Here is a 14,142-nt window from a genome sequence, read left to right as displayed (position 1 = left end):
GGTTATTGACAGGTCTATCCACATGGAGGTTAGAGCCCTCCACCACTCCTCACCTCTTCATGTTCCCCACCCTGGGCCCCCTCCCACCTTTTGTCCCTCTCCCGGGGGCTCCACGGAATCTGCCTTCTCTCTGTGACCATAAGCTTCAGATATTGTAGGATCAATGTCATAACTCTGGATAAGAAAATAAAAGTAGTGAGAGAAGGCTGTAGTGGACATCTATTTTTATTTTTTTGTTTTAACACCCAGTATCCATAAGTCTTTCTGGAAAAACTACCTCAAGTGCTCTCTAGGACACTCACCCTATTTTTGAGTCCCAGTCTGTACAAGTAAGGTTGCCTTCCCTCTAGACCTCACTGTAAGGGTGGGTATGTGTGCAGCCTTGGCCAATAAAAGGCAGTCCATGGTAAGCCCCCAAATGTCTGATACCCCAGTGCATAGTCTAGGACTCACCTCTGGTTCATGAGCTGCAGGTATTCTGTGGGAGGTGTACCACGGCTCCACCAAGGCTATTAATATCAGTGGTGGCACCTTCATCTTGATTGGTGAACTGTACACACTAAGGGCGATATCTTGTATATTCCCATCACGCATAGATGGAAGGAAAGCACCATGATCACCTTCCCCAAAGAGGGGGATGCCATCTTGATGACATCCTTGGAGATACTGTTTTAGTACTCAAAGACACCCCCATGCCTTTTTTTTTTTTTTTTTTTTTTTTTTGCGTTACGCGGGCCTCTCACTGCTGTGGCCTCTCACGCTGCGGAGCACAGGCTCTGGACGCGCAGGCTCAGCGGGCATGGCTCACGGGCCCAGCCGCTCTAGTGGCACGTGGGATCCTCCCGGACCAGGGCACGAACCCGTGTCCCCTGCATCGGCAGGCGGACTCTCAACCACTGCGCCACCAGGGAAGCCCCCCATGTCTTTTTGATATAAGGCATCAGTGTGCTGTGCAGTTCTCTGGTCAGCCTCAAGGACATGGTGCTTGGATCAGATTGAGGAACTGGGGATCAGGACAGGGTCAGAATACGGGAATGATGAGGCATGAACTTTGTTCCACCAGTAAGGACATTCTTTCCCTTCACTTTTTCTCACTTTAAGACATCTTTTGCTTACTCTCAGCTGTTTTTTACCCTGGGAGGTAGGTGGCTGTCTAGTCAACATTCCTATGACTGACAGCTGAGTGGTGCTTTTCCTTTGCAAAAAAAAAAAAAAGTCATCTACTGAGCAGCCTGAAAAAATACCCAGGGAGGGGAACCACTTCCCCAGGGTGCCTTTCTAGTAAGGAAACCTCCATGTCAAGTTTAAAGTATGCTCTCCCGATACATTAACATGACCCACATGACAGATTCTTAAGCAGCTGCTGTGCTGTTCCTGGACCCTACGGCAACTAGCCCAGGGTCCAGTAGAGCAACACCTCCGCCCAAATAGTGCCATTCAGGGTTCAGCCCCCTGTAGGAGCCTCTGGTCACTGAGTTCTAAATAATGATTAAGCTGTTGTTTCTTCTTCAGCATTACTTGAAGAAAGTATACCTGTCCTTAACGCTTCTCAGGTATAAAAGACCTATCTTCCCTACTTCTCTAAAGGATATAAAACGTTCAGTGAGGGGGGAGGTGTGGGCTGCTATATGTTTCCATTAAGGCTAAGCTAAGCGGCAGAAGACAAAGCCCATCTCCTCAAATTTCATCAGGGAGGAAATGGGCTTTGGGGTTGGGGGGGGATGGCGGGGGAGGGAGGGGGCACGATATCTATTTCTCAGCAAGAACTCCAGAGGACTGGTCACCTTTTAGCCAAAGCCAAAGGAAGCAATCAGTAAGAGCTGAACTATCTCCTTCCTTTCCCTTACACATAAGCCCCGAGTTACCCAAAACCCATGCCGCCAACACAGTACACAGAAAAGATACACTATTATTACATAAACATTTATTGGGGAGAATCAATAATCTCCACAAGGAAGGAGTTATTTCTGGATGGGAAGTCTTCTCCCTTGGAAATTCTGGAGACGTGTCTTCTGTCTAAACAGTAGAGAGGTGTCTGAACACAGTGCCTTCAGCAGTGCTGAGCGCAGCTGGGGGTGCCTGGCCAGGTTGACGCCTGGTGGGGGGGCGTGGGTGGGGCACAGGCTCCCTGTGGGACACTGGTGGGGGATGTTTGTGACACAGTTGCTGGTCCTTGAATGCCACAACTTTCTGGGGGGGTCTCTTCTTATCTCTGATCTGTCTGGTACTTGGAGGGTAACTCTGGCCAGCAGAGATAGCTTCTTGATGGCGGGACTTGATATTTGTCACATTACAGGAGGGAGCCCTGTAGTTGAAAGGACGCCCCTGGACAGGCTCTGTCGGGACCTGCACTTTTGCCTTTTGCTGAGTTTTCCTAAACTGCACTGGGGAACGAAGGGGCCCTTGAGAGCAGGTGACATCAATTACATGCTGACACCCCAGTTTCCCCTCTACGGACTTCCTCATGTCTGTCGCGATTTTCTGAGCTGCAGTTGTCCCAGTGAAGGCAGCTCTACTTTTAACTAGGCCTCTGTTCTGCACAGCTGATATGGGGCTGCCCTTTTCCTGGGCATCTTCTTGCCTTTTGTATTTTATCCCAGAAAAAAACCATTGCAAGAAGTCCTGCATTCTTTTTCTGACATTGCCTTCAGGAAGAGGCTGTCCCTTCTGTGATAGGGTCTGGGAAGACTTGCTCGCAAGTGTCTTCTTTAGTACCATCTCCTGAGTAGGGAAACTCTTCCTCCGAAGTTGGGATGTCCCCAACCCTGTGTCCCCTCCACCAAGCTCTTCTGCCTTGGGCTCCAGAGGGCTCACTCTCTTTGCAGTTGGTGGGAAATTCTTATCCTGGCACCTCCTTAAGGCTTGCTTAGGGACCCAAGGTTCCTGCTGTTGCTCCATCCCGATTCCTCTGTCCTTCAAATGGACATGCAGCACCTGGGAAGCTCCCATGTCCCCACGTGAGACACCCTGGGCATGAGTCAGTGAGGCCTCGTAAGTCAAGTTAGCTGAAGCAAGGGATGTGTCAGTAGGTTGGCCTTGAGCCTGGCTATGCTCCCTGTTCTCCTGTTGAAAGTTTAACTCACTGAACAGTTGTTCTTTAAGGTCTAATGACTTAGGATGTTGGGGAACTGGTAATTTGGGTGGGGGGCTTGCAGTGGTCACGGTAGTTTCTTCTTTGTTCTCATTCACATTTATCATTTGGGAGCTCCCTGGCTTGTGAGTTGTCAACATGTCACTAGTTTTTAATTGAAGAGTATCAAACTCCTCAGCCGTGACTACCTCCCTAGACAATTTGGGCATGGAAACAGGTTCTGACTTCTCCACCTTTTTGCCCCGTTGCATTTCTCCTTTATCACTGGAACTCACACTCTTATGCTTCGGCTCATATTTGGCCCCAGCTTGCTTTGCAAGCAGCTTTTGGGGATATCTGTTGACAAGTTGAGTCTGTCTAGGACCTGCTTTCCCTGTGACGCAGAGTGAGACAGGCAGACGAGTCTGTCTGGCATCCTTAATTCTCTGAACATCCTCTGCCAGCCCACGGTTGACATCAGAGTGTGATTGTCTCAGGACCCTCTGTCCTCCTTTGCCCCCAGGTGAGGTGGCAGGGAGAGAACGATCCAGGCCAGGGGTTGTTGTTGTTCCCACTTTGTCTCCATGGAGAGATTTAGAGCTTCCTCTAGAGGACTTGACGCTCCCAGATTTGGAGTCTGCCTCAGAAATCACATTGGTTGAGGAAGGCAAGGTGGCATGAGACAAGGACTGGAACGAGGCGTCTTTCAATTCAGAGAGCCGTATGGATTCAAGGACCCTGCGGGGAAGGCCCCACAACATCCTCATACGAAAACTTTTAATATGGGCTTCCAGCATGTGTAGTGCACTGGAATCAACAAAAGTCAGGTTCTGGAAGGTATTCAGGGAGTGGGCCTCACCCACGGATGATGGCAAACTTCTCTGTTTTGTTTGGGTGTGGGATTTCACAGAAGCAAGCGATGTTTGCTTGATAGCATGCCATGAATTATGCACAGTCCTAGGGAGCCGACCCTCATTTATTTCCTCAAACTTCTTGATCAAATGTACTTTTAGGACATTTTCAAGTTGTCTCTGACCTAGACTCTCTGCTGACACCCTTGAATTTTTCTCTGAGAGACTCACCATCTGACTGTTTAGGTCTTTCTCAGAGTCATACCCCAGATCCTTACCTGAAGAACTCTTTGGGTCATTCAACAGGTGCTCTTTTGGGCCATTCTCTAGGCTGGGTCCCAGATCCTTCCCCACATCTTCCTCTCGCTGGAACATTTCTGAGCTCCTCTCATGGAAGCTTCCAGTTTGGCTCAATCCAACATTTACAGTTTTGCTACTCTGACCCTTAGACACAGGGATCAGTGAGACTCCATCATTGGTCTCCGACTCAGATGCCTCTGAAAAACCATTTGGAGGCAACATCAGTGACAAAGACTCGTAGACTCTGCGGGGCAGGCCCCACCGGTGTTGGATGAGCCTCTTTCGAAGGTGATGCTCTAGTTTCTTCCAAAGTTCATCACTGAGAGGAAACTCCCCAGGAAGGATGGAGATTGAAGCATGGGCCTGGGGGGCCCGGTGGCAAGGAATGTTAGTAGCTGATGGACAAAAGTCTTCCCAAGATCTTTGGACCACAGAGGGTAAACCCCACACACTTTCCTGTTGTTTCTGCAAAATGTTCCATTCCAGCTGTTGAATTTCAGATGAGGAGAGAGACACTGACTCATCCTGAGGTCTGTGGAAACTTACTCCACAGATCCTAATCTGGGGTAGAGGATCAGATGGTATGACTGGGAGTGGGGATTGAGGGTCGGCCTGGGACTGGACCTGAGTGAGAGGTAGTGGCTGAGATTGAGGCAGCGTTTGAGGCAAGGGTTCAGGCTGAATCTCAGGCAAGGACAGAGGTAGGGGATCAGGAAGCACTGGTGATTCTTGGCCTGTGGAGGCATTCGAGTTTCTGTTGAAAATAAAGATTGAGGAACTGTCAGCCAAGACATGAACAGCAGAGGGCAAGGACTCGCTGTGCAGAGATGGGAGACCCCAGAAGAACTGCATAGGTTTTTGCTGTAGATGGTCCTCCAGGGTCTTAGGATATGGCAGCTGCTGAGGCACATGCAGCTCCTTTGGTTTGTCTTTGCTGCTCCAAAAGGGAAGGCAGACCGCCGAGTCATGCTTATCAGCAACTGACTCTAACATTTTCCCTGAAGAATTTAGTTGGTAGTCTGGCCTCAGTTGTTCTGGAAAAGAATCTTTTTTATTTTCCTTTTCCTTCCACATCAGGAAATCGCTCCTCTTTTGGACTTGTCTCTCCAGGAGTGCCAGGACATCAGGGCTGAGAAATGAGAGGTTACCAGGCTCTACAAGGTTGGCTGCAGGGTCTCCCCCAAAAGAGGCTTCTGAAGAATGGAGGGCAAGAAACTCTTGATTGAAATCACATTGTGCCAACGTGGAAGGGAACAAGTCTTTGGCATGAGCTTGCCGCGAGGAGAAGTCTGAAACTGACAGGCTTGAATGATCAGTGCCTCTGAGTGTTGAAACACAAGTGGACAACACACCAGGGCTTTCTGGAAGTGAGTTCTCCGGAACAGGCTTCAATAAGATGGCAATTGACTTAGATTGAGTGGCAGATAAACTGCAGTCTGGCTGAGGTGAAACAGACAGAGTTGATGGTGCATGATGACAAGCAAAAGAATCGGGGTGATCCACTGCCTGGGACAAATCTGATAAGGGGTTGATATCTTGGGAAAGGGTGGGGTCAAGAGAGGAGATGGTATCCGGAGACAAAGTGGCCTCTCGTGGGAGAACAGGATCTGCTGTCTGTGTGTCATGTGGTAGGAGAGGGGGAAAGGCAAGAGGTTGGGGTGGGGAATAGTCCACTGGGAATTTGGAATCCAAGGAAGGAAAAGGCTCCGGTGCCAGAGAATGACCCAATGGGGAGGGTGAAAACAAGTCACCTAAGGGGGTCATTGGGTTAGGGGAGAGAGCAGAGGGGGGCAGTGGGGAAGGCTCAGGCAGAGAGGCTGGTGTTAGGTCTCTTGAAGGGACTATTGAGGAGGCAGGGGACAGAGCAAACGATGACTCAGTCACAGGAGCTGTGGAAGTCAACGGGAACACAGAGGAAGTAGGATCTTCCAGGGCCTCTGGGAGTAGCAGCCGATTGACTTCAGCAGTTGCATTATTACACACCTCACAGAAGGGGTCTGGACACAAGAGTTGACGAAAGCGGGTGATGTCATCGTGCCGGCCCAGGGGGCTGCAGAAGACAGGAAGTACAAAGATGCAACCAGGACCAGAAAAAACATGAGACCCTGGCAGGTGTGGCAAAAGTATGGCTGCCCAATGTATACTATCCTTGCACATTCTTTTACTTCCTTAATCTCACAATAAATCTTTTATCCCCCTCCCCAAGGCTTTCACATTCTGAATCTGAGGATTTTCCCTCCCATGTCAATCCCAGGCTTCACTGAGGCCCTAGAAATTCAAAGACTCCACTAAAAAGCAGGATATGGGAAAGAAGGTAATGTTCAGTCACCTTTGCAGAAGAGAAAGCACCTTCCTTGCCTCCTCTACATCGCTCTGGAAAGTTCTCCAACCTGGGAAACCAGAAGAGTGATGAAGGTAGAAACAAGGAGACCTTATAGGAGGCTTAGTAGAGTGTCCTTTAGCGGTACCCTTGGTGGATTGGACTTGGAGAGCCCCAAGAACTAGGAAACAGGGTCGCATCACATGGTCAATGATAATAATAACAAAGCTCAAATATATGTTGCTTTATCATTCACAAAGGGCTTTCATATGTATTCTCCCATGTGATATTCAGAACCACCCTTTGAGGAATATAGGTCAATGGTTATTTACCTCAAAGAGGAATCTGATCATCCAGGAAGTCAAAGGACTTTTACAAAGTCAGGACACAGAAGTTCTGACTCTTGACATCTCAATGGCCACCTGTCGGGAAACACCTATTGCCCAGGCCCATCACTGCTTCATGCCCAGCAATGAGCAGAGCAGGGAATCTGAGAAGTGTCTCAGGCTCTGACAGCCTTCCCACAAGCCTCTCCTCTGAGAACTCTGGTTTCTGAGAGAAACTGTATCTAGAAACTGTTGACATCCTCAGAGATCAGGGACCTTGGATCTCATGGAAAAGGCAGGAAGGGTCACCTTTAGAGAGTTCAGGGGGGATAGGCAGAACCTTACCTTTCGGTGTTCCTCCTTTCCTTCTCCCCTTGGCTCTGCGCTGATGCTGAGAACAAAAAGAGAAGAATGAAGGGCTGGGGCTCATTTCTCTCACTCCTCTCTAGGAAACTCAGATATTCATTATCCATGAATAATATGACTCTGTTTTAATTAATAGAACTTTATGTTCCTTCCTTTTATCAATTTTAAAGGTTTAAAATGCTTTCGATTTTTTTCTTCTTTGACAAACTCAAAGAAGGACTTTTGTCTATGAGATCCACACTTGATAGTCTCAGTCAGAAGTCAACTGCCCAAGGAGGGCATAGCATCTGAGGCCAGCAGTCATGTCCACGTCCCTCAGATAGGACCCTGTATCCTGGAGCTCAGGCTCCAGCCTCTGCTCAGAGGCTCAGCATTGCTGCTCCGATCAGCCCAGCACAAAGGGAGGCTTTGTTGAGTGATGTCTGACGTGACAATGTACTCATGATCAAGCATTAGGGAAGTCTGTTCTCCTGCAGAGATCCCCAACTCTCTAAATAACCCAACCCAGGGCCACAAAATTACTGTTTGGGATTTTATCCTGGAGTCCTCCCAACAGTCAGATGGGACATGGGCTTCAACTGGGAGCCTTAGTCCTCCCTGAACCCCTAGCCCTGGCTGGCTTCTTTTCCTAGGAGGATGATGTTCTATCCTCTCCTTGAGCTTCCCATCTTAGGTGTCTCTCTGAGCCAACCAAACTCATTTTAAAATGTGGGAATAGAAATGGTAACAACAATAAAGAATCTCTGGGCTTCCCTGGTGGCGCAGTGGTTGAGAGTCCGCCTGCCGATGCAGGGGACACGGGTTCGTGCCCCGGTCCGGGAATATCCCACATGCCGCGGAGCGGCTGGGCCCGTGATCCATGGCCGCTGAGCCTGCGCGTCCGGAGCCTGTGCTCCGCAACGGGAGAGGCCACAACAGTGAGAGGCCCGCGTACCACAAAAAAAAAATTAAAAAATTAAAAAATAAAAAAATTAAAAAATAAAAGAAAGAAAGAAAGAAAGAATCTCTGTTGGGGGCTCACCCAGGGTTGCTTACCTTTCGGATGTCTTTGGTTTTACTGAAGGTAGGTGAAAATGGCAAGCTCACCAGGAACCACAGGAACAGAATAAGCAAGCCCAACCCGCACAGGATGACGAGGTTTGGGTCAATATCCAAGAATGTTGAGGCGAAGCTCAGACATGCCTCAGTAACGCTGTTCAAAACTGAGAGAGCATTCGGTTTTCCGAATTCCATCGTCTGAACCACAGGGCTGCCTCAAGTTAAATGAGCACTGAGCACTGAGCACTGAGTATGGGTGCAGTCCTAGGCCTGCATCACAAAACACTGAAGAGTCACAAAGGGTTTCTGAGTGTGCGGGAGGGGACAACATGGAGAGGGTGTGTCCACAGCCCCTCCTCCACCCACCAGTCCAGCAGACTGCCCCTGCTGGGCCTTCCAGGTCCCTCAGCCCTAGCCTGCCATCCTATTTTCCAACTCCATCCTTTCATGTTTCATATATTTACAGTAATGAAATTTTCTGCTTGTCCCATCTGTAACCCAGATACTACCTGGGTCCCCTTTACTGTTTGATAGAAACTTGACTTGGGTCTCACCAATTCCACTGCCTTAAATGTCTGAAATACTGTCTGGAATTTTTGCTTGCACCCACATATTTATACTCAGGATCATATATGACCTTAAATCCATCCTTCCTATAGAATCTTTTCGCCGTACAAACCCAGTTTTAAAGAACTTAAAAGTTCTTTTATCCACTTTTCTGAATGTTGAATAGGGAATTTTGCTTTTTGTTGCAGTCAGCCGTTACCATCTTCAGTCAGAGGGGCTGACTCAAATCATGAAAATGAATAATTCGTTATTCAACATTCACGAAACTAAAGTTACTATAAAATAAATGTAAATAATTAAACTTTCACGAGACCTTGAGGATAAGTCTGTAGCACTTATTTTTCTGAAGTTAGTGAAGCTTAAACTGCATAAAGACTTTTAGGACATGCTGCACACACACACACACACCCTTTGACAAACCAATCTGGTATTTTCAAAGCTAAGAATAAAGTGTTTTCGCATTTTATTCCAATCTTCCATCTTTTGTTTTGACCCTCCTTCTTCTTACTCTACCTAAAATACAGAGAGTCCCTGCACTCTACATCAATTTTCTAACATGTGCACAAATCCCTGTCCTAGTCAGTTTGGGCTGCCATAACAAAACACCATAGACTGGGTGCTTGAACAACAAACACTTATTTCTCATAGTTCTGGAGGCTGGGAAGTCCGAAATGAAGGCAACAGCAGCTTCTGTGTCTGGTGAGACCTACTTCCTGGTTTGTAAACAGCTGCCTTCTCCCAGCAACCCTACAGAAAATGTGGGTGAGAGAGCTCTCTGAGGTCTCTTCTATAAGAGCACTAATTCCATTCATGAAGGCTCCACTGTTATGACCAAATCACCTCCCAAAGGCCCCATCTCCTAATACTATAATATCATATTGGGCTTAGGGTTTCATCATATGAGTTTTGGTAGGACACAAATATTCTGTCCATAACACTATCCAAAGGCTGTGCTAAGTCCTCTGGTGGCAGCGTGGGACCTAGGAATGTCAAAGCCTTAGAGAAGAATCGAGTCTTGAGCAGCCTTACCTGATTATCCTTGTGGGCCCTGTCAATATAATCTTTTCTTAAGTGTGCCTTGCCACAAAGGTTGCGAAGCTCTGCTCTATATAATCATCCCCATAAATCTTTGAAAATCAACTACCTGCCACGCTTTTTTTCAGGCTCCTCTTGTCAGGTTTAAATAATCCCAGTATTTCCCTCCCCTCTTCCTACATCTTCCTTTCTAAACTCCTTATCTTCATGATAGCTGTTCTCTGAACTGTCTCCTAATTTCTCATGTCTTTCTTAAACTGTGATGCCCTTTATTTGACACCCATGGCCTAGCACAATTACTTGATCTCCTGTGAAAGGGTTAGACAGCCTTCAAAGCCACAGAGTCTTCTTTCAGTTATGCAGGAACAGGTAACCTACCCTGAGGATAAAATCTGCCAAGAGGCACCACTTCCTCCTGACCTTGATATGCAGCCTCAGCCAAGTTTTCATTTAATAAATATTTACTGCCGGAAACTAGGAGACACAAGTACCTGTAAGTCGCAGACTCTGTCCTTAAGGACCTCATGGTGCAGTTTTAGGGGAAAGCCCTACACAGGTCAAGAGTTACATAACCGGGGCTTCCCTGGTAGCACAGTAGTTGAGAGTCCACCTGCCGATGCAGGGGACACAGGTTCGGGCCCTGGTCCAGGAAGATCCCACATGCCGCAGAGCAGCTGGGCCCCCTGAGCCATGGCCGCTGAGCCTGCACGTCCGGAGCCTGTGCTCCGCAACGGGAGAGGCCACAACAGTGAGAGGCCCGTGTACAGCAAAAAAAAAAAAAAAAAAAGAGTTACATAACCACACAGGAGAGGTCCCCTGTGGCATTTGTGAATTGGCAAGTGATCTCTGGAATAGATCAGAGAAGGGACAGATGCTATGGGTGATAACTGCTCAGACATTTTATGCTCCTTAGGAAGGTATCCCTGCATGCCTCTCCAATTTTCTGATACAAATTAACGATTCTTGGAAAAGATGGTTAAAGAAGAGCTTTTCTCTTTTAAAAGGGCACATGTTGGCTAGATATCCTTACATACATCAGTGTGCCTTGCATGTAAAACTTACAAGAAGTTTCAATAAAAAGGCTTTTCCCAAAATGTTAATAAGATTCCTTTTCAGAACCTGGTAGAGCTCCTTCAAAATTTAAAGAAACAAAGGACTAAATGTACAGCACTTTTTTTTGCTTTTTATTGCTTTTTGTACCAACCACAAATAAACTCCATTGGTATTTAGCAGGAGAAGTTCACAGCACTTATCCTTCCTAGACTAACATCAATTATAAATTATAAATTTACTTGTCTAATTTATAAAACATTTTGCTTTCAGCGACCTCAGTGGATTTTCACAAACATTCTGTGATGTAAACAGTACAGGTATTATTGTGCCCATTTTATCAGTGAATAAAACTGAAGCTCAGAGACGGGAAGAAACTTCCTTAGATCATTCAGCAAGTAAGTAGTAGAGCTCTGACTACTAAATTCCCCACATTCTCAATGCTACTATTTTAAACAATATAAATAAGTGACTTCTTAAAAAGTATGCCCTGGTACGAAAATTAAAGTGGTTATGTGATTGAGAATATTCACTTTATCCATTAAATGATGCCAAATTTGGGAAGTAAAGAAAAGCTATTTTTGGCATCCTATCACCTCTTAGGTACCTTTTCCTTTTCATTCTTAGCACCAGCATCTTGATAGATTTTCTCTATTGCCCTCTTAAAACCTACTTTCAAGAACTCTGTTACATATGACTCTCAGTAAGGTATAAATGAATAATAAAAGTTTAAGATGTCATCCCTCCCAGGAACACATTTCACACATTTTACATATATCTAACCCCAAAGCCTTGGGTTATTTTACCAAGCTCAGATATATTTTGCTGACACATAGAAGGAGTCTGGGCAGCATCCAGCACCCGTTTACCTCTGGCCTTTAAGTATAGTGAGCATTTTATCACTTACACCTTTCAATGCCCAAAGAGAGTACCACTTGGGGTTCTTTAAATATCGTTTCCTTTACTACCTCCCAAAATAACAGGGTCACTTCAGGACCAGTAAGTGGTTGGCACTGTGACAGGTTTCCCAGAAGTACTAATAGTTCTGGGGAGGAGCAAGTATTTTCACAGCTGCAAGCCTGGGTGCTGAACTTTCTCCTGTCAGTGAGAATCATGTCCCAGTGAAAATATAGAAGTGGAAATGACCGTCAAAGGGATAAGGTGACAGGGAGTGTTGTTTACTCAAGTCAGAGAGCAACCAAAAATGATTTCTACTGCTGGAAGCAAACAAAGACAAGGGTTGAAGGTCAACTTCCTCTTTTATTTTGGCTAAGTAAAAAGCACACCTAAGTGGCCTTTCTCAAACGTTTCGGGTCTGCTAACAATCTCAACTCTATAAAAACCCCACATATTATACCAGTCTGTACTTCTTAGGCACTGGAGGGAAACAAAAGGGAAAATGTTCACTCTAATTAGGATTAATGAAGTCATCCACGGCACCCAGTTCTTCTTCCCTGATCCCTAACCTCATCCATCTCCAAATGTTAGGAATTTTATTCGTTAAAGGCCACTCACGTCCTTCCACATCATTCCACCTTGGCCACCACCATCATAGTCTAAACTGATGTCATCTCTCTCGTAAATTACTGCAAGAGCCTTCTAATTGGTCTCTCACATCCTGTTTAGCCCACTCCAAATCTGTCTTTACATGAGTTCACAGTAACTCACTAATTCACAGTATTAGTTCACAGTAATTCATTCATAGCACTCTTTTGGAAACTCAAGTAAAACCACTAAAGTCTAAATACCCCACACATACACATAAAACCTAGCCTAAAGTTTTTCTCTGGATCCCCACTGCTCCAAACACTTAGCTGGTAGATCTGGTGGAGAAGCTCTGCATAATCTGTGCCTCCCACCCTTTTCCCTTTTCTCGTTGCATCACGTTCCTCCCTCCTCACTCCCTTTGCTCTCCTCACCCAGATTCCACCACCTGGGACACTTCTCCCTCCCTGCTTTGCCAAGGTGTCTCTCCTACTCACCTTTTAGCTCTTAACTCATATCAGCTCCTGAAGTATGCTTAAGGAATGCCCTCTCCTCCCTGGTTAGGCCAAATCCCCATGTTTCAAACTCCTTTGACATCGTCAACCGGCTCATGAGCCCTTCAAAGAATGTATCACAGGACATGTACATACTCTTGTAGGATTGTTTAATTTCTGCCTGGTCTCCCCACTAGACTGTAAGATCTGTAAAGGCAGGGACACTATCTCTCTTTGCTTACCATTGTATTCCAGAGCCTAGCACAGTGTCTGGCACATACCAGTTACTAAATAAACACATTCAGAAGGAAAGAAGAAAGGAAGGAAGGGAGGGAGGGAGGAAGGTAGGAAGAATGTATGGGTGGCAAATTGATACTACTAAAATAAGAAAGAGAAGGTCTAGCATTTTAAATGAATGATAATAGGTAACATATATTGAACATCCAATGTTAAGTCTTAAGATATATTTATAATTTATTCCTCATGACAACCCTATGAGGTAGTTATTTTTATCATCTTCATTTCATAGATGAGGAAACTGAACTACATAGAAATTAATTACTCAAAGTCACATAGCTAGGGACTTCCATGGTGGCGCAGTGGTTAAGAATCCGCCTGTCAATGCAAGGGACATGGGTTCGAGCCCTGGTCCGGGAAGATCCCACAGGCCACTGAGCAACTAAGTCTGTGTGCCACAACTACTGAGCCCGTGTGCCACAACTACTAAAGGCTGCGTGCTCTAGGGCCCACATGCTGCAACTACTGAGCCCGCACACCCAGAGCCCATTCTCCACAACGAGAGGCCACGCAGTGAGAAGCCCACGCACCACAACACAGAGTAGACCGCACTCGCTGCAACTAGAGAAAGCCTGTGCACAGCAACGAAGACCCAACACGGCCTAAAATAAATAAATAAATAAATAAATAAATAAATAAATAAATAAATAAATGTATTAAAGAAAAAAGAAAGTCACACAGCTAGCAAATGTAATATACCTCATAACTGAAGAGACATTATGTTCATACATAACCACAAGAAGCCAATCTTCTCTGGGAACCGTTTTGCCCAACCACTTTTAAGGGTTTTAACAACCACTGCTTTTAAGGGGCAGGGATTTATCTTATTTGGAATAGGACTTTGAAAGTAAAAAACTCTCTATCTTCTTTACATGTCAAGCACCTCAACAGATGAATATCAAAGAAACTCTTATCTGGATTTCAGCAGCCTCTGTGTCACTTT

At 46.1% G+C, this 14,142-nt stretch overlaps 1 pseudogene; it reads right to left on the bottom strand.

Annotated features, from left to right (window-relative positions):
* Positions 1-1,961: 1,961 nt before the first annotated feature.
* LOC131760827 (spermatogenesis-associated protein 31D4-like) lies at positions 1,962-8,466 on the bottom strand (annotated as a pseudogene).
* Positions 8,467-14,142: the final 5,676 nt, after the last annotated feature.

The sequence above is a fragment of the Kogia breviceps genome, chromosome 8 (assembly GCF_026419965.1).
Source record: "Kogia breviceps isolate mKogBre1 chromosome 8, mKogBre1 haplotype 1, whole genome shotgun sequence".
Taxonomy (NCBI): domain Eukaryota; kingdom Metazoa; phylum Chordata; class Mammalia; order Artiodactyla; family Physeteridae; genus Kogia; species Kogia breviceps.
This window is presented reverse-complemented; position numbering and strand designations above follow the sequence as displayed.